The sequence below is a fragment of the Schistocerca serialis genome, chromosome 2 (genome assembly GCF_023864345.2).
Source record: "Schistocerca serialis cubense isolate TAMUIC-IGC-003099 chromosome 2, iqSchSeri2.2, whole genome shotgun sequence".
Taxonomy (NCBI): Eukaryota; Metazoa; Arthropoda; class Insecta; order Orthoptera; family Acrididae; genus Schistocerca; species Schistocerca serialis.
The window spans coordinates 215,340,735-215,361,057 of NC_064639.1; the positions used below are offsets into that span (position 1 = coordinate 215,340,735).

General features: G+C 43.9%; 1 protein-coding gene and 1 pseudogene across 1 annotated transcript in view; one reads left to right on the forward strand and one right to left on the reverse strand.

Annotated features, from left to right (window-relative positions):
- LOC126456955 (mucin-12-like) overlaps positions 1–20,323 on the forward strand; it is a 491,377-nt gene that overhangs the window by 338,822 nt on the left and 132,232 nt on the right. The window lies entirely within an intron of this gene.
- On the reverse strand, positions 4,602–4,719 carry LOC126459045 (5S ribosomal RNA; annotated as a pseudogene).

A 20,323-nucleotide genomic window follows, 5' to 3' on the forward strand; every position in this document is an offset into this window, starting at 1 on the left:
AAAGCTGCAAGAAAAGGTAGACTTTTTGGAATTACAATCAGGAAAGTGGGTGACAAATATACAGTTCCAAGAAGTACGTAAAGTCTTAAGGGAAAACAGAGAGGTGGTCGTGAAACCTATTTTAGGAAATTATTTTTTCCCATTAGTACCCACTGATGAATGGGAAACAGCTTTGTATGATGATGTAAGTAATTTACATAGCTGCTGATAACTTTAAATCTAGTGCACAAGTATGCACAGCAGCTGAAAATAAAATATCGGTTAAACAAGACAAAAATGAAAACGAATAAAGACTTTTACAATGATTTTATGAGAAACCATGAAGACTTTAGTTGAAGACAGCTGAACCCATGAGGTTGCAGCGAGCAGTGGCAAAGAACAAGTTGACAGTTTCTTTGCCAGATTAACTGAGCAAATTCACAAGTTCAAGTTTATAACTATTTAAGATCTAACTGAAACGTTTTTTGGAACAAAAATGACTTTATAACATACTAAAATTTTGTGTCCGATTCAACACTTCAAAAATTTAAATGTCCAAAATGTAAAGAAGAGAAAAATATTTTTAACAGTCAAGGAACATATCTTCGTATGACATCGCGTTTTACAATTATATCAAGTAATGTATCATAATCCTGTTAAGTGTCAAAAATGTTCAACACAACCTTCCTTACTATTATACGAGGATCAGGTACCAAATGGAAACCAAGTGTAAATCCGAAGAAGATTTGCACAGATAAGCTGGACATTGTCTCTAGTATGCCCGCCGACAGCGTCAAGTTGCTTTTTCCAGTTCTGAGAGGACAGTGAGCACGTAATGATGCCCAGAAAACAGTGTCTTCTGCCGTATCTGAGGGCCTGGTGAGAGATTTCACCTGATGCCATGCACCCTACATAACGTAACTGTCATTAGTTTCCTTCTTCATGACAATTCTCGGTCGCAGTCTGCAGGGACAATGAAGATGCTCCTGCAGCGTTTTCGATGGAAAGTTTTTGATCACTCACAATATAGTTCGTAATTGGCTCCCCTTAGTTTCATCTCTGCTCACATGAACCTTTGACGTGAAGAGATTTTAGCAAAGACAACGAGCTGTAGACTAGCATAAAGTGGCTGCCTTCTACGATGAGTGTGTTGGAAAGCTGGTACAACGCTATGACGAATATCGAAGTCGGAGCGGCGACTTTGTAGAGAAGTAGCTGGAAGGTGCAACTAACTGTTGCAAATAAAACACTGTTGGTTTTGACGGTGGTTTCCATTTCGCGACCGATCGGTCTTTACTTTCTGAATAGCACTCACAATTCTGAAAGAGCCCACGTGTCATACACTACCCAAACTTCCTCTATACTGTTCCAGTACCCCTTGCCAACCAGGGAAAAGACGCCTTACAAAAGATACTGTATTTTGTTGAAAGCCGGTTGTAGGTTTCTATACTTTAAACTTAGGCTAATCTAAATACTGATTCCATTGTCTACATCAAAGTATACCATTATGCACTTAATCTGATTTACTCGACAGAAGTTATGAGAGGAGGAAGCGAAATCATCACGTCGAACTTGCCTATTATGTCTACGAGTAATTGCTACGACAACCAAAATCCAAACCACTTTCAATGACACAGTTTTGCTGAAAAGATCCAGTTTGCTGACAGCTTCTTAAAAAAGATGGATTTGTAATATAAAATCTGTATACGTGTCATTAGGGCTATGTATTAGCAGTCTTTCAGAGGATGGGAAGTGAATGCAGAAAATAAATTAAAGAGAACTTTTATATAATACGAAAAATAACCCTGGGTTCGTTGCGGGTCGGCGGTGGGGTGAGTGGACTGCTGCGGTCTATTGTGGGGTTGTGTACGACTGAGGGCTACGGCGGGACGAAGCCTCTCCATCGTTTCTAGGTCCCCGTCTTAATACAATACGAAAATTGTTCCATTCTTGTTCTACTTCTACATTCCGAAAAAAGACAAAAATTTTAAAAACTCACGAAATAATTTTGGATGGAGACGAATGCTCTTTGTAGGTCTCATAATTCAATCGCCGGAAATCACCTACTTGTAAAATGAGATAAAATTATTTTTAATAGTGCCAGTGATCATCCTACTGATTTTAAGTCGACATTTCTTTATAATCGCGAAATTAATTACGCATTAGGAATACCTGTTTCGACAACATATGTTCGTGAATAGCTTACTGGTTTGTTTGCGTACTTTCCTCAATCAAAATTATTGTTCAAGAGGAATTAAAATACTGAACGTAGATACACTACGGTAACGATATTTCCATTATCTTCCAACCAAAAAGAAAGCAAGAAAGTTATGAAATCGAATGTTTCATTAAGCATAGTAATAAGCGTATAGACATGAAGCTCTCTGCGTTTCAACTTCATTTCGTTTTTAATCGGTGCCTTGCTTTCAAGCTGATCGATTAACGCAGGCCTGCAGCCGGATACTGACTCCCGGCACAACACAACATATCGCGCTGATAAAACCAGACAGCCTTGGCCTTTAGCAAGGGCGGTCAGCACTCGAGACGAAAAAGAAAAACCGCGCCAAGATTTGTTTACCACCCTCAGACTCTCGTTCGATCAAGCAGCTAGCCGATAGGCTCCGATCTCCATCCAGAGATTGGACTCGCTATTTGAGTTTATGTCCTGTAATAGTTTCCAAGAAGACCTCGCCGCTACTGGATGTCCTCTAACCCACACCAAACTTCTTGCGGGAACTGGGAACAATCCGTAACTATGCCTCTCGCAGTGGTCGCAGGAAATCTTGAAACGTCAAAGTTTTTTCTCTGGGGTCAATTAAAATCGAAACTCCAAGATAACAACGGCAATAAATTAGCGCTATGTTCAAGAGATTTATGGCCAACACAAGAGCCTTCTGCAGTTTGTATTTCTTTTACCCGCTGTGCCTTGTTAAAAGTGAAATACATATTTATTCATTTCTTCACATATTACTAAAAAGGAAAACAACCATTTCTGAAACAGTACAATCAAACAATAATATTATAACAAATAAAGCAAATTGCATTCACAAGTTTGGGACAAAGAACTGATTTATCTTTCCTTTTCTGCTTTTTTTTCTTACACTTTTATTCATTGTCTTTGTATTCGTTTGTGTTTATGAGACACGGGACACAAAAGAAAAAAGCTTCCACCCATTCACATACCATTAAAATTTGGTCGTAAAAAAAAGAGAAAAAAACTTGTCTAAATTTCTTATCAAACTTAAATTATAGCTAAGGAACTGTCTGTCAGAATGCGCCATATACACCGATCCGCACTTTCCATAAAATACCTAGTTGCAATAAATTCACCAGAGTCAGAGATATATTTGCACAAGGAAATCTCAACAAGTAGTTTATGCGTACGCAATACAACAACTGTTTCCAGTTCATAGAATTTCCTTTGTTATGATTACAGAACCATTTGCTGAGTTTAATGACGATTGCTCGTGGAAAGAAGCCTGTTCAAGAATAGCAAATGAAAGGCCGTCAGTCAAGATATATCTGTAAATGTTGTTTATCGGTAAATGAAACACGTGCCTGCACAGTGCTTTAGCTGGCTGTGGAGTTACATCTCTGATTCGCCTATACAAACGTGCAAGTAGTTTTCTACACCTGAAGCAGCGCAGCAGATTGTGTGACGGACTCAACCGACAATCCTACCATTTCTTAACAACTAATCTATGGAAGCACGACTCCCGACCAGCCTCACGGAAACGGTAGAGGAGGAAAGTAGTAAAGACAGAAAAAGACTTGACTAGACAAAACAAGATGATGTGTGTAGTACTTATACACTGAAATGAAATTAGGAACAGTGACAACTTTAGGAAAAACTGCATCTCCATATAAGCGTATGGACTAGAGATTCTTGGGTGATTTCTTTTCTTTTTGTCAGTCTTTTGACGGGTTTGATGCGCCCCGCCACCAATGCACCTCTCGTGCAAACCCTTTCCAGTCTCTGTCTTCCTTTACAGTTTTTACCCTCTACACCTCCCACACCTGCGCCTGCCATTGAAGTTATTCCTAGATGTCTTAACACATTTCCTATCACCTTATATTTTCTCCTTGTGCGTGTTTTCGACATGTTCCTTTCCTCCGCGATTCTGCGAAAAACCTCCCCATTTCTTATCGTATAGCTTCACCTCATTTTTAAAATCCTTCTTTAGCACCACACTTCAAAACCTTCGAGTCTCTTCTTTTCCGGTTTTCCCTCAGACCATGATTACCACACAATATTATGCTTCAAACGTGCAATGTCAGAAATTTCTTCGTCACGCTAAGGACGCTGTTTGATTCTAGTGAATTTTTGTCTAGGAATGCTCTGTTTGCTTGTTATATGCTGCTGTTCACGTCTACGTTGCTTCGTCCGGCAAACGTTATTTTGCTTCCGAGCTATTTGAACTTACGCATTTCGTTTACTTCGTGGTCCTCAGTTTTGATATTGAGGTCATATCTAATTTCATTTCTAAAACTAAACGCCTCCCGGACAGGCCGCCGTGTCATCCTAGGCGTCACTGGTTGAGGATATGGAGGGGCATGTGGTCAGCACACCGCTCTCCTGGCCGTATGTCAGTTTGCCTCACGAGGACTGAGTGCAGCCCGCTTGCCAACAGCACTCGACAGACCGGATGGTTACCCATCCAAGTGCTATCCTAGCCCGACAGCGCTTAACTTCGCTGATCTGACGGGAACCCGTGTTACCACTGTGGCAAGGCCGTTGGCTGGATTTCATTTCTGCTACTTCCCATTATACACTGCACTGATCGTTCTGCAGAAGACAAAAGACAAACCTCACCAGTATCTTAGAACACTACGTGATCAAAAGTATCTGGACACCTCCAAAAACATACGTTTTTCATATTAGGTGCATTGTGCTGCCACCTACTGCCAGGTACTGTATATCAGAGACGTCAGTAGTCATTAGACATCGTGAGTCAGCAGAATTGAGTGCTCCGCGGAACTTACGGACTTCGAACGTCGTTAGATGATTGGGTGTCACTTGCGTCTGTACGCAAGATTTCCACACTCGTGAACGTCCCTAGGTCCACTGTTTCCCATATGATAGTGAAGTGGAAACGTGAAGGGACACGTACAGCACAAAAGCGTACAGGCCGACCTCGGCTGTAGACTGACTGAAACAGCAGACAGTTGAAGAGGATCGTAATGTGTAGTATGCAGACATCTATCCAGACCATCACACGGGAATTCCAAATTGCATCAGGATCCACTGCAAGTACTATGACAGTTAGGCGGGAGGTGAGAAAACTTGGATTTCATGTTCGAGTGGCTGCTCATTAGCTGCACATCACGCTGGTAAATGCCAAACGACGCCTCACTTGGTGTATGGAGCGCAAGCATTGAGCGGTTTAGCAGTGGAAAAACGTTGTGTGGGGTGACGAATCACAATGTGGCGATCCGATGGAAGGATGTGGTTATGGTGAATGCCCGGTGAACGTCATCTGCTAGCGGGTGTAGTGCCAACAGTAAAATTCGGAGGCAGTGGTGTTATGGAGTGGTCGTGTTTTTCATGGAGGGGGCTTGCACCCCCTGCTGTTTTGCGTGGCACTATCACAGCACTGGCCTATATTGATGTCTTAAGCACCTTCTTGCTTCCCATTGTTGAAGAACAATTCGGGGATGGCGATTGCGGTTTTCAACACGATCGAGCACCTGTTCATAATGCACTGCGTGTGGTGTAGTGGTTACACGACAAAAACATCCTTGTAATCGTCTGGCCTGCTCAGAGTCTCGACCTGAATCCTATAGAACACCTATGGGATGTTCTGGAACGCCGAATTCGTGCCAGGCCTCACCGACCGACCGACATCCTCAGTGCAGCACTCCGTGAAGCATGGGCTGTCATTCCCCAAGAAACCTTCCAGCACCTAATTGAACGTATGGCTGCAATAGTGGAGGCTGTCACCAAGGCTGAGGATGGGCCAACACCATATCGAATTGCAGCATTACCGATGGAGGGCACCACGAACTTTTAAGTCATTTTCAGCCAGGTGTCGGGATACTTTTGATCACATAGTGTAAATGATTGTGGTGTACAAACCAACCATCGACTTTACGACAGCTCAAATTTCAACCACCCAACAGAGAGTAAACAGCACTTGCTCTGAAACTTCCTGGCAGATTCAGACAGTGTGCCGTAGCAGGACTCGAACCCGAAACCTTGCCTATGGATAGCCAATCCTCTCAAGAGTTGAGCTATCCAGGCACGTCTCGTCACTACCCTCACTGTTCCAGTTCTAGCAGTGCCTCCCTTCTACATCCAAACTTCATAGACAAAACTGAAGATGTGACTGCTGTCACGAGTCGTGGCTGTGTGGCTCATTCGGTTTGACAACTGTTAAGTCGGAAGGCGGGAAAGAACTACCGCCAGACTCACACTCGCCCGTTGCTCTGTCCCGCTATGTAACGTTAATGTCGACGAAGGGCAAGACACTAGATTCGAGTCCCGGTCCAACACACAGCAAGTTTATGAAGAACACACACTCTCTTGCAGAGCTACCTGCGTTCTCTCGCCTTACGAGCTGCCCCGCAACGGTCACCGGCCGGTGTTCCAGCAGCGCGGGGCCGTCCTAGGCCAGAGTCCATGTCCCCAACTGCAGTCGGTCCGGCCCGCTGCACCTGCCACTTTCTCTGCCGGCTGCCAAGGCCCCCGGCCGCCTCCGTCATCGCTATGCAGCGCGGGCCGCGCTTTACGAGGAGAAATCCATTTGCGGGAGCGGCTATTATACTCCCGGCTCTGCACTCCGTAGTACGTCTTCTCAAGGAAATCTTGTGTATGGCTCGGAGCACTATGGGACTTCTGAGGTCATCAGTCCCCTAGAACTTAGAACTACTTAAACCTAACTAACCTAAGGACATCACACACACCCATGCCCGAGGCAGGATTCGAACCGGCGACCGTAGCGGTCGCGCGGTTCCAGACTGTAGTGCCTAGAACCCCTCGACCCCAAAAATCTTGTGTATCTCTCAGTGAAGTCGGGCTACCCTAGGAGCAGGAATTCGGCACAGCGCGAGCAGGACAGCGCACTCCTGTTTTCCCAGAAAATGAAACCGCAAGCAAAATAAGTATTCAGTCCACACGTGGTGTGTGCGAAGTGTGTTGAAACTAAGTGCTGTTACTTTAACCAAAGTGCTAATATACCATATAGTATGGACAGCGTGCTAGAAAAAAAAACCTCCTTTGTTTGCTGGTAGCTCAACATAATGGACGATGAAGAACATTGATCCAGACTCATGCTGCATCCTTTTACTTAGAAAGTTAACATGTGGCCGCATTTAAAGTGATTGGCGTAACTTGATTATTAAAATGTATGAGAGCGTTATAACTGTTATTATTTAAAGCGATTTCTTTAATTTGGCGCTTGGCTTGATCTTATTTCATAAATTTTGAAAGGTTTGGGTAAATTCGTAAGTAATAATATTTTGTATTTTTTAAATTATGAAACTGGTTGTTAACATCAGTTGCTAACGGTTCCCTGGACGCCTTGCTTTACTTCATATCAGATGAGGCCCGGTTTCAATCGTCAGGTTGTGTAAACTCCTACAAAAGCAGATACTGGTCGCAGGACAGCCAACATATTCTGCATAAAGAACCTCTCCACTCAGAGGAGGTAGGCGTTTGGTGTGCATGAGCATTATTGGTCCCATATTTTTCAATTACACTTTGAACAGTGCCAGATATCTAGAGATTCTTGATTCTTTCTATGCACAGTTAACAGCTGCATAGAAGGTGTATCCAGTATTCCAGCAAGATGAACAGCCGCTCACACATCCAACCACAGCATGTCCTGCATCAACGACGTGTTCCGTGAAGAAAGACTTGCCCTTAGAGGTCTCTGACCTCCGAGGTCCCCGGACTTAAAAGTCGCGTGGTTTTTGTTTATGTGGCACACTAAAAAGCAAGGCCCACACAGAAAATCAGCACGCAACAGACGATCTTAAACGGAACATGACTTGAGAAATCAACAACATTAGGCCTACAGAATTACAGCGTGTTCCGCGCCCGGGTTCCCGGGTTCGATTCCCGGCGGGGTCAGCGATTTTCTCTGCCTCGTGATGACTGGGTGTTGTGTGATGTCCTCAGGTTAGTTAGGTTTAAGTAGTTCTAAGTTCTAGGGGACTGATGACCATAGATGTTAAGTCCCATAGTGCTCAGAGCCATTTGAACCAATTACAGCGTGTTGCTCGTAATGCCATCACACGAAGTTAGTGATGACTGGGTGCCTATGGAGACCACTTTCAGCATATCTTACAACAGTTAACTACGTTACCTAACTACGTTAGCTGTTATTTATTCTTTTTTAGTTAGTTCATTGTTACTTGAATTTTGGGCGTGAGGTGTACAGGTTTTATGTGGGACACACTGTACAAGGCTCTTTAATAAAAACTGGTTATTTGTGTAATGTTGTAACTCGGACGGCAGAAGAATTTCGTAGTGAAATGGTCGTCACCACTTCCGTTTGCACATGACGTATCTAGGAAGTAGCTGTCAGCGTTTCACTTGGAATGCACGTAGCACTAACGGTAGGTTTCGCACCTGTTCGCTCCACTCGTCATCCACAGTGAAGTCTTGCGTAAACGTTGATGCGACGCGTCGAGTTTTCCTAAACAAACACTGGGGCCACCTCAGTGATGGATCGGGAGGCGCGCCACAGCGGAGTGCGGAATGCGTGGTGGCGCACTTCCGGCGCGGCGGTAGGTGACGGATGGAGTGGCGGATAGTGCGATAGGCATCGGGTTGTGCTTTCGCCGCGGCCCACGGCGGGAGAAACCCGCGGCAGGGGGTGCGTGGGTGGAGTTCTGTACCGCAGCTGCGGCCACCGGCTTCCCACCTGACGGCCAATTAGAGGCTTTCGCCCTGAGGTCACTCCGCCACCCTCTACCGGAACACTCGACACTAGATGCTGAACCGGATTTCACTTCGCCTCGCGGAAGCCACTGACCCATGGGCGTTCCCCCAAGCTACATTCCTTCCTACATGGTCCCTGCTCCGATAACAGACGACAAATGACGGTGCTCTTACATATACACTGAAGACCTAAAGAACCTGCCTGACGTCCCAGATATGCTAAATGATAATCATCTTGAGGTCGAAGCCCCTTTGTCCGTGTTTGCTGCAACAGTACGTATGTGTTTGAATAGGGTCCGCCTTTAGCAAAACACAATTTACCCCAAACATGTTTCACTGCAGTTGCAGCATCACCAGTGGCTTTTTATTTTATGGATGTTAAACGTAAAAGAATGTTCTTTACTGTTTCTACACGAGTAAATATTAAATTTTAAAGTCGTAATTACAATTTTTTTCAAAAGCGCGAATAATTATGTATTCGTACCTTTTTACCACATGGTGTGGCTTTCCTGAGGTACTATGGTTTTATAGTATATGTTTTCTTTCACAGTTTGTCATCTTCAACGGTATAAAACTTAATGTAAATGAATTTTTAAGCAAAAATTATGATTTGGAAACTTTTATGGCTATGCCTGAAAATTAATTAATCCTATATGGAAAGCTGTGTGTGTGTGTGTGTGTGTGTGTGTGTGTGTGTGTGTGTGTATTTGCGTATTGAATGGTCACTGTAGTGTCACTTTTCGCTGTTTACCAGCTGTAAAAACAAGATGGCAGACAGTGGAACAATTTAAGGTGTTCCTGGCTGTTGTTTTGAATCTTTCCGAAGTGTACGTGATATTTTGTACGTGCGTTTGTGTGTGCGAAAGAGAAAAAAAATGTTCAAATGTGTGTGAAATCTTATGGGACTTAACTGCTAAGGTCATCAGTCCCTAAGCTTACACACTACTTAACCTAAATTATCCTAAGGACAAACACACACACCCATGCCCGAGGAAAGACTCGAACCCTCGACGGGACCAGCCGCACAGTGCGTGACTGCAGCGCCTGAGACCGCTCGGCTAATCCCGCGCGGCTGCGAAAGAGCAAGTGAGAGAGAGAGAGAGAGGGAGAGAGGCTGTAGGTCTGAGGATTTTTAATTATTATTATCGTATTTCTACTTACTTACTTATTTTTTATTTTATTTGTTTATTTTTTCATTTGTTTTATTTGTGTGTGTGTGTGCGTGTGTGATTCCGCCGCAACGAAAAAAGCCTTTGTCTTAACGATGTCCACCACAAATCCTGTATCATGTCCGTGACACTCTCTCCCCTATTTCTCGATAATACAAAACATGCTGCTCTTCTTCGAACTTTCTCGATCTACTCCGTTAACCCTATTTGGTAAAGATCCCACACAGCGCAGTAGCACTCCAAAAGAGATCGGACAAGCGTAGTGTAGGCAGTCTCTTTAGTAGATCTGCAGCATTTTCTAAATGTTCTGCCAATAAAACGCAGTCTTTGGTTCGTGTTCCCAACAACATTTTCTGTATGTTATTTCCCATTTAAGTCGTTCGTAATTGTAATTCCTAGACATTTAGTTAAATTTACGGCCTTTATATTTGACTGATTTATGGTGTAACTGAATTTTAACGGATTCCTTTTAGCACTCATGTGGATGACCTCACACTTTTCCTTATGTAGGGTAAATTGCTAATCTTCGCTTCATATAGATATCTTTTATAAAACGTTTTGCAGTTTGTTTTGATCTTCTGACGGCTTTACTAGGCGATAAACGACAGCGTCATCTGCAGACAAGTTAAGACGGCTACTCAGATTGTCTCCTAAATCGTTTATATAGATAAGGATTAGCAGAGGCCCTATAACACGATCTTAGGGAACGCCAGAAATTACTTCTGTTTTATTCGACGACTTTCCTTCAATTACTGCGAACCTCTCTGGCAGGAAATCACGAATCCAGTCACATAAACTAGACGATATTCCATAACACGCCATTTGACTACAAGCCACTTGTGAGATATAGTGTCAAAAGCCTTCTGGAATTATAGAAATACGGACTCCATTTGAAATCCCTTGTCAGCAGCATTTCACACTTAGCTGTTATGCTACACACAACTAAATGTCAATACATTTCATAATTTTTATTTTTAAGAGATTTTTTTTTTGTTCTGAATCTGAAATCGAATAACGTGTATTCGAAACCAAGGAAGCTAAAAGTAGAAACGTTGCGTTCAAAGCTAAAAATGACACTCATTTGACTGACTGTCAAAATACTTACAAACTGTAATGAACACCAATACTTAGGTTTTGTTCATAGTGACATACTTAGATCTTAGTTTAGACAAAATTGGAGGTGACTCGTTGAAGGCAGCTCGCACTGCATCGTTTAACAACAGCTAGTTTCTCTCCACACTACGTAACTTTAAACTATGAATACGACAAAATGGTATGATTTTCTTGTACTTTCCGATAACGGTTGCAAATATTTAACCACTATTACCATTTGACTACGACGCTTCAATCATTAGTACTACCCAATCACGAGAACACAATGCAAGTCTTACCTTTTTTCTCTGATGCTTTGTGTCTCCTTGGAACAACACGCCACAATGATGCCGAATATTTGGCAGCACGTGGTACACTCAATGACCGCTACTATGCGCTTATTGTCATTATCCACACAGAAATCAAGCCGGCCCATCAATAGAACCGACCCATCTATAGCAACCTTGCACTCCTTTACTATCTAGCCTCTAATGACAGTTACATGGAAGTTTATATTGAAAAGTGAATTTCTTTTCCTAGTGTGGCAGAATTGACGGTATTGTTGTTAACATGCACTTGGTACCTTCTGCGCATAAGAGAGCGGGAATACAAAAGCATAGGAATATGTTAAAGATAGAAACGGTAACATAAAATATGTCTCAGTGTATACGAAAGTTAGGAACGAAAGTATATGCAAACGATTCATAGGTGTGAGAACAAGGTGATGCGTCTTCGCACAGGCAGTCAATCAGTGTGCAGCAGAGGGGCCTGGTGATCTAGCGGCGAAGCGTGTTCCTGGAAACCCAGCGGTCGTGGGATCGAATACCGAGACCACGGGAACTTACAGTCTGCCTTCACCTCTCAACAGTATGAGGAGCCGCCAAGGAGATTCAAATGGCTCTGAGCACTATGGGACTTAACTGCTGAGGTCATCAGTCCCCTAGAACTAAGAACTACTTAAACCTAACTACCCTAAGGACATTACACACTTCCACGCCCGAGGCAGGATTCGAACCTGCGACCGTAGCGGTCGCGTGTTTCCAGACTGTAGCGCCTAGAACCGCTCGGCCACTCCGGCCTGCGCCAAGGAGGACATGTAATCCACATTCCACGTGAAACTGCAGATCCCCTCCAACCGACTGGGTAACTGGGGTACATTAGGGATACGCAAGTCAATGGAGTGGAGTGCAATTGAACGACTTACGCTTAGCCATAGAGTCACACAAATTGTTAGCATACAGTATCTGTAGAACGGGCTTGGTGGAGCCAGTCCATCAGTTTACTACTGTCTACCGGGAGCCACCGGCTCGCACTGATATTCGCGAGCTGCTTGGATACCATCTTCGCCGGCAAGCGGTTCACAGAATCGTGAGGGACGTTTGTGACAGGAACCTAAGTGTGAGTAAGTACCAAGAAAGTGACTACGTTCCGAGATAATGTATTCAGTTATGTGAAACCTTTGAAAACGTTTTCAGTAAAAACGCTTCAACCCAACTATCACAAGCAAATATAATGTGCGGCTGCTCATATAGCGTAACACGCTGCGTGTTAGCATGGCGTGCCAGGTTCGTAACGAATCCGGGCGGCGGATTAACGACCGTGGGATGGTACACTGACCAGACTGGCTGTCGTTTCTGAGCTCTTTCCGGCGGCCTTTGGGCAAATGCTGGGCTGTGCCAAAGTCCGCCTCAGAGAGTACGATACACAAACAGTTAAAACACCATAAAACACACGACGTAGCCTGCGCGATTCAGAGGTTCACTTCTCTTACTTAGATCACTATGACGACTGTGGCGTCAGGAAGAACAACCGGCCACAAAGTTAAATAATACAATAAATTTGCCAAATCCTGTAGAAGTGGACTTCTACTATGCCGCAAAAACGCTTGGGAGAAGAAAAAAGAGTGGGACATGTGTGACGTACTTCTCTGTTATAGATTTTTTATTAATTTCGTTACAATTATTTTACTCTGTTTTGTGTTCATTTTTACTTGGTGGTTATTTAAGGAATTAACTTTTTTAACTGTTCAAATTTTAAATAGTCTTGATTTCAAAAAACGTAAAAGGAAAATCGGCTGGTAACCGGTTTCTGTTGACTACCATCTCCAGAACAAGTTTACTGAGGACTTAGTGTCTGCGTATTATACTGCGGTGACAAAAGTCAGGGGGTAGATTCACATACAGATGGCGGTAGTATCGCGAACATAAGGTGTAAAAGGACACTGAATTGGCGGAGCTGTCATTTGTACTCAGACGATTCATGTGAAAAGGTTTCCGACGTGATAATCGCCGCACGACCGGAGTGAACGGACTTTGAACACGGGATGGCAGTTAGAGGTAGATGCATGGGTCATTCCATATTGGAATTCGTTAGGGAATTCAGTATTCCACGGACGATACAGTCAAGAGTGTGCCGAGAATACCAAATTTCAGGAATTGTCTCTCACCACGTACAAAGGAGTGGCCAACGGCCTTCATCTCACGACCGACAGAAGCGGCATTAGCATAGAGTTGTCAGTGCTAACAGACAACACCGAGCGAAATAGCCATAGAAATCAATGTACGACGTACCACGATCGTATCCTTTAAGACAGTGTGGTGAAATTTGGCGTTAATGGGTTATGGCAGCAGACATTCGACGCAGGGGCTTTTGCTGACAGCACATCATCTGCAGCGCGTCTCATGGGCTCGTGACCATATCGGTTGAACACTAGACGACCGGAAAGCCGTAACCTGGTCAGATGAGTCCTGATTTCTGTTGTTAAGAACTAATCGTAGGGTTCCAGAGTGGTGCAGACCTAACGAAACAATGGACCTAGGCTGTCGACCAAGGCACTGTGCAAGCTGGTGGTGGCTCCAAGACGGTGTGGGCTGTGTTTCCATGGAACAGACTGGGTCCTCCGGCCTAATTGAATGTTCAACTACATGGAGACCATTTGCAGTCATTCATGAATTTCCAAACAAAGGCGGGATTTTTATGTATGGCAATGCGCCATGCGACTGGTTTGAAGAACATTCTCGACAGTTCGACAGAATGATTTGGCCACCCACATCGCCCGACATGAAACCCATCGAACATCCATGGGTCATAATCGAGACGTCATTTCGTGCAGAAAATCCTGCGCAGACAACACTTTTGCAATTATGGACGGCTGCAGAGCGTGCGTGGTTCAGTACTTGCGCAGGGGCTTCCAGTGACTTGTCGAATCCATGCCACGTCGAGATGCTGAACTACGCCGAGGAAAAGAAGGTCAGATATGATGTTAGGAAATATCCCGTGACTTTTGTCATCTCAGGGCATGCTGGTCACAGCACCATCGTTGTGTAACACATAACATGTTTACTAAGGAATCTGCGAATAAATACATTGATGGCAGGACCATCCTTACGAACTGTAACGATTCAGTAGTAAAAAAAATTCAAAGTTTTTTAAACTTACACGTCATGTTCTCTTCAGAATCTGCTAGTATATCATCAGAAAATCCAATACAATGTATTTGCTTAGCATTAAATTTCATCTCTTTGCTGCTCCTTTTTGATACAAAAAATATAAAATTTAAGACAGAAAATATAATACTGAAGCAAGTAAATGAATTTTGATAGTTGCAAAGTACAACATTAGATATTAAAAGAAGAATAGCCATGACTAAACAATCCTTCGGGAATAAGTGTAATTTATTAACGAACAACCACCTTAGTAGAGAAAAAAGAAAGAAATTAATGAAAATATTTTTTGGAACATTTTATCTTATAGACGTGAAGCGTGGGCCATTCGGAATCAGGACAAGAAAAAATAGAGGTGTGGATGTGAAGAAGAGACTCAAAAACACCCTGGTCTGAATGATATTTCAGTTTACAAACACTAAAAGGAATTAAAGAGAAAAAGACATTAGCGTGAAAGAGAGAAGAAAAGCTAAATTAATTGGGCAACTCATTCGACCTAACGGCTCATAAAAATCTGTGAGAAAAGAAACATCTTGGGAAAAGAAAATCAAGAGGCATGGCTACAACATCTGCATTAAAGTGTTGACAGTGGAATAAACGGCAGCAACTACAGCCAAGTGGTAAAAATTATGAGATAGAGACGAGAATGGCTTCAGCAACAAGGCGTTACCTTTCTGTTAAAATTTAATTGATAAGCAAAAAAAGTTATTAACGTTATTGTTATTTACATACGCTATTGCATACATAGATTCAGAATCAACCTCTCTCCATTGATTAAAATTGTATTCAATCTTGAAACAGTCCGTTCGATAAAAAATTATTTCCTATGTCAATGAATTTTCCATTATGCATTGCCTGATAAATTAATTCATAGAAGCGCAGCTGAAATTAATAGTGCAGATCACTGTATTCAACAGTCTCAGTCCTTGCTTTAATGGTGTGCATGTGGATTCAAAGAAATGGTTCAAATGGCTCTGAGCACTATGGGACTTAACTTCTAAGGTCATCGGTCCCCTAGAACTTAGAACTACTTAAACCTAACTAGCGTAAGGACATCACACACATCCACGCCCGAGGCAGGATTCGAACCTGCGGCCGTAGCGGTCACGCGGTTCCAGACTGTAGAGCCTAGAACCGCACGGCCACCCCGGCCGGCATGTGGATTCCTCAAGCGAGTTACACGCTTCTGCGACCTCACGTACGTATGCTTTCCGCACGTCCCTCGATTTCTTCATGTTCCCTCACACTTGCTCCCATAAATTTTCGGTTGCGACAGGGCTCGAAGCAGGCTCTGCAGCAGATTTCCTGTAGCCGACCTTTGCGCAAACGGCTGAGCACGTGTGCACACGCCACGTCTCGCGATTGGAGGCTGCTAATTAGTGACAGCTCTCGTTAGCTGCGTGCGGAACATTGTAAGCCTATACGAAATTACTGCCTGCTTTTCATTTAAGATTTATCGCCGTTCTTACACTCGGCCCGAGAGAGTGGTAGTATTGGCACTTTGTTTTGTGTTCTCTGATTTCGAGCACGTAGGATGTGGCGGGACCTCCTTTGGATACCACGACTGCTGCGCAGTTTTTGTAGTAGTGCTCTCCTTAGCTGCGCCCACGTGGAGCTGTAGAGGCAACGAACAGGTGGACACTCCACATACAAGCTTCGAGATGACGGACGCGTTGTGCGCAAACGAAAGATACATGTTGCTTCTGGGCAGTTAATGGACAGGGAAGTCCCAGAACGGCCGAGGACGTCTGTCTGGATACAACGCTCAACGGAGTTTCCTTACAGCCCTAGTGTCTCGAGCGACTGCCGCGACTGCTTAGGAAAATCCCCCTGCGTCATGTTTCACGTAACTGACCAATGACGAGCTAATTTTTTCGATGTTTTAGCAGAACAAATTAAGCGATACGGGGCGTTCCACTGAATAAAAGAATTTTAAGGAACTGTGCTATGCACGGCTATGCGGTTTGTTGCAAATGGTACCTTAACTCAGAAAGTTTGTATGGATATACTTCCACACGTGCTCCTTACCAATCGAATATCTCGGCGATATTCAGTTTCTCTCCGTCTCTGGGATAACATTCATTCCTTCACCGCCTCTACAGCGTCTCATATTCATGCAATAAAAGTTTGCAAATTAGCAGATAATGAACTGAACACTTAATACTTAACATAGCTAAATGCTTGGACTGCCTATATCGAGCCGCGTGTCCGGAAAGATCTCATCCAAGAACTGTCAAAAAAAAGCCCACTGTGTAACAGTACTGCATCTTGTTGAAACATTACTAATGGTTGAAATACCGGTAACTGACGTGCAACGTAAAATTCCAATAAGTCCACGTGAACTGTTGTATTGATGGTAGGCTCACAGAACAAGAACACAACGCATCTTCATTTTCGGGCAGGACACGACATGAGGGTGCTGGATCCGTATAACATTCCCGCTCACAATATTGATGTCACCATAAATTCCAGTGAAGTGCAGTCGTTTCAGATTATTAATTTGCATGTGCTACAGGTAAGAGACAGAGCTTATTTCCAAGTCTTTCTTGAGAACAAGAAATGTCACATCATAATCAACAGTACTTAGATCTGTTCGTTCAGTCGTTGAGAAATGCTATTGTACATGTCTGTTCGCTACAGAAAGTCAGAAGTTCTTCCTATTGGAGTAATACGGCATCCAGTTTCTGATAAGTGTATGGAAAATCTTTAAATGAAACTTGAACAGCACGTATAAGTTCACTTGCACATTTATCAAATCTATCTTTTTAAATATATTGTCACAGAATTAACTTCCACAGATTGTGACAGATCTCAGCCAAAACGAACGTAATCAACAACGCCTGTGCCGACGCCGCTGCTGAAGAGTATACGCTATATTCTTTTAACAATGTGAACAGGTACAAAGGTCGTTGAAGATAACTGTTCAATTGACTTACGATTGCAAATAGTATTGGCGAAATTTTATAAGCAGACCATACGCACAACAGAAAATACAACTGCAGTCCTCGTGGCAAGATTTAAAAACTTAGCATGTTTTCTAAGCCAAAACTCGCATATCGAGCGTTTTAACAATCAATATTACAAACTGTTCATCAATTGAGATTCTTCTTGCCTGTATTTGTGTCATTTCCGTTTAGACTCTTACATTCTTTTATAAACAGTTATTTTACTGCCGTTTTACCCCGCCCTACAGTGTTAGCCATTGTTAAACAGTTGTTTACAAAAAGAATGGCCTGATATGTATTTATTCCAATCTTCTGTTAGTACATACTCTCCTTCCGGCTCTATTTGCCCACCTCCTCCACCCCCCCCCCCTCTCTCTCTCTCTCTCTCTCTCTGTCTCTCTCTCTCTCCCTCTCTGTGTCTCTCTCTCTGTCCACCACCTCCATCCCCCATTTTCTGTTGATATCCTCCGTCCTCCTCTCTGTCTGTCCATCTTCTCTTCGCCACCCCCCCCCCTTCGCTCTGCTCCTCATCACCCCCATTAGAATAGAAGTCTGGTAGTTCTTATCCCCATAGTATTTCTTTCCAGATCGTAACTAATAAGTGTACCAAATTTGATTGAAATTGTCCCAGCGGTTTAGGATGAGCTTTTTACCCACGGCTTTGCCCGTGTATACACATGTCACATATACAGTAATTCACATGCATTTAACATATGTCACACATATTTTTACACGTATTTCACCTGTATTTTCACTCTGCTCCCTGTCTATGATGTCGTATTTCCTAAACAATATGTGGTGCAATGATATAATTTTTCAGGTGCGTCCAGTGGTATATGTGGCTACTGCCTGTGAAATGTGTTGCAAACAGGCTTACTGTTAAAGAAGTAATAAATTCAGAAATCGTCTATGATGCGGCCATGTTTATAATGTCACATCTCCTGAACTGTGTGTCATACAATGACATACCATTTCTAGTAGCGTAGTAAGCGATAAATTTCTTTTCGTTCATCATTTTGTGGAGATTTTCGGATAGAAAATGTTTCATACAGGTTTGAAATTATGGGTAAAGTTTTCTGCATATCTTTAAGTGTTCTCTTTCTCAAATACTGAATGATTAGTCTTCAGAATTCGCACTTCGTGAGTTACAGTACCTTCTCAACGCCACCGCTACCACTGGGGTAGCATACACCCACAGCACTTCTCTCTAGACAAGGATATGTGTACCAAACTTGGTTGAAAACAATCCAGTGTTTTAGAAGGGTATGTGGACCATACACACAGATATATGTATATGTAAATCCGTTTTTCCACAGTTCGTGGTTCTTGGTCTGTTACATTACAAAAGGAACACAAGAACTGACAAGTGTCTCTAGTCTGGTGGTGATTATGTCGACTTATAGCTCAAGCATTGCTGTATGTGTTGTGACTAAAGTTTTTAGTATAACTGTGTTTTCTTTTTTGGAAAAAGTAGGGAGACATAGTTCCTGAATAATCTTGATATCACAAAAACGGGGGAGCACTGTTACGCTTAAGTCATACCGAGTGAAATAATGCGCTACACCTACACGTTCGTCACGGAGTTTCTCACGGTTGTTGGCAGCTCCCCACCAGAAACGAGCCCAGACACTTGAAGCTCGCAACAGCCGATTAGCGAAGAGCTAGACGGCTTGCGCAACCGCGGCATCGTGACCGGCTCTGGGCATTAAGCCGTTGCCTAAGAGCACCCGCTCGCTTATAGCTGTGAAGGCCAGTGGAGGACGTTCACTCGCCGGCCGGGGATGGCCGCTCGGTGGCGCCAGGGGAGGAGCCGAGGACCCCGCCTACCCCAAAGGCGATCCCATTCCGCGCGCGAGTGCGTGCGTGGATGCGTGCGTGCTTGCCTGCGCGTGCGCGCGCGCGCTCGGCGGCGTCCTTGGTGCGCGTCACGTGACCGGCGGCTCGCCGTTTCCGGCGGCCACGCCCTGCGCTGCCGGACCAGCCTTGGTGCCCCACGCCAATCCACAGCCCAGCGCGCTGTGGCGGCCTTCACCTCCGCGGACCGCTGCCACCGCCGCCGCTGCCTCGGACACTCCGGCCGGCCTGCCTGCCGTAAACTGCGCACTTGTTGCTCCTAATAACCACCATTGTCTCCAGGCACGAGCACCGCGCTGCAACTGTTGTAAAATAGGTGTCTCACGCCTTTCAGTTCGTAGTTCCGCTAGAGTTGTAAAACTACCGGTGGCTACGTAGACTTCCATAAATAAGCGTAGGCTGATATAGCTTTCCCAGTAACTTTAGTCAGTTAAGTTGAGGTTTACTATCTTTCGCCCGAAAAAAGCATGTTCTTTGAGGATTTTTTTTCTCGGGATTGGGTTACAGATAACAATGTCAAATTTGCTCAAAATACACTACTGGCCATTATAATTGCTACACCACGAAGATGACGTTCCACAGACGCGAAATTTAACAGACAGGAAGAAGATGCTGTCATATGCAAATGACTAGCTTTTTAGATCATTCACACAAGGCTGGCGCCGGTGGCGACACCTACAACGTGCTGACGTGGGGAAAGTTTCCAACCCACTTCTCATACACAAACAGCAGCTGACCGGCGTTGCCTGGTGAAACGTTCTTGTGATGCCTCGTGTAAAGAGGAGAAATGTGTACCATCACGTTTCCGACTTTGATAAAGGTCGGACTGTAGCCTAACGCGATTGCGGTTTATCGTATCGCGACATTGCTGCTCGCGTTGGTCGAGATCCAGTGACTATTAGCAGAATATGGAATCGGTGGCTTCAGGAGGGTAATACGGAACGCCGTGCTGGATCA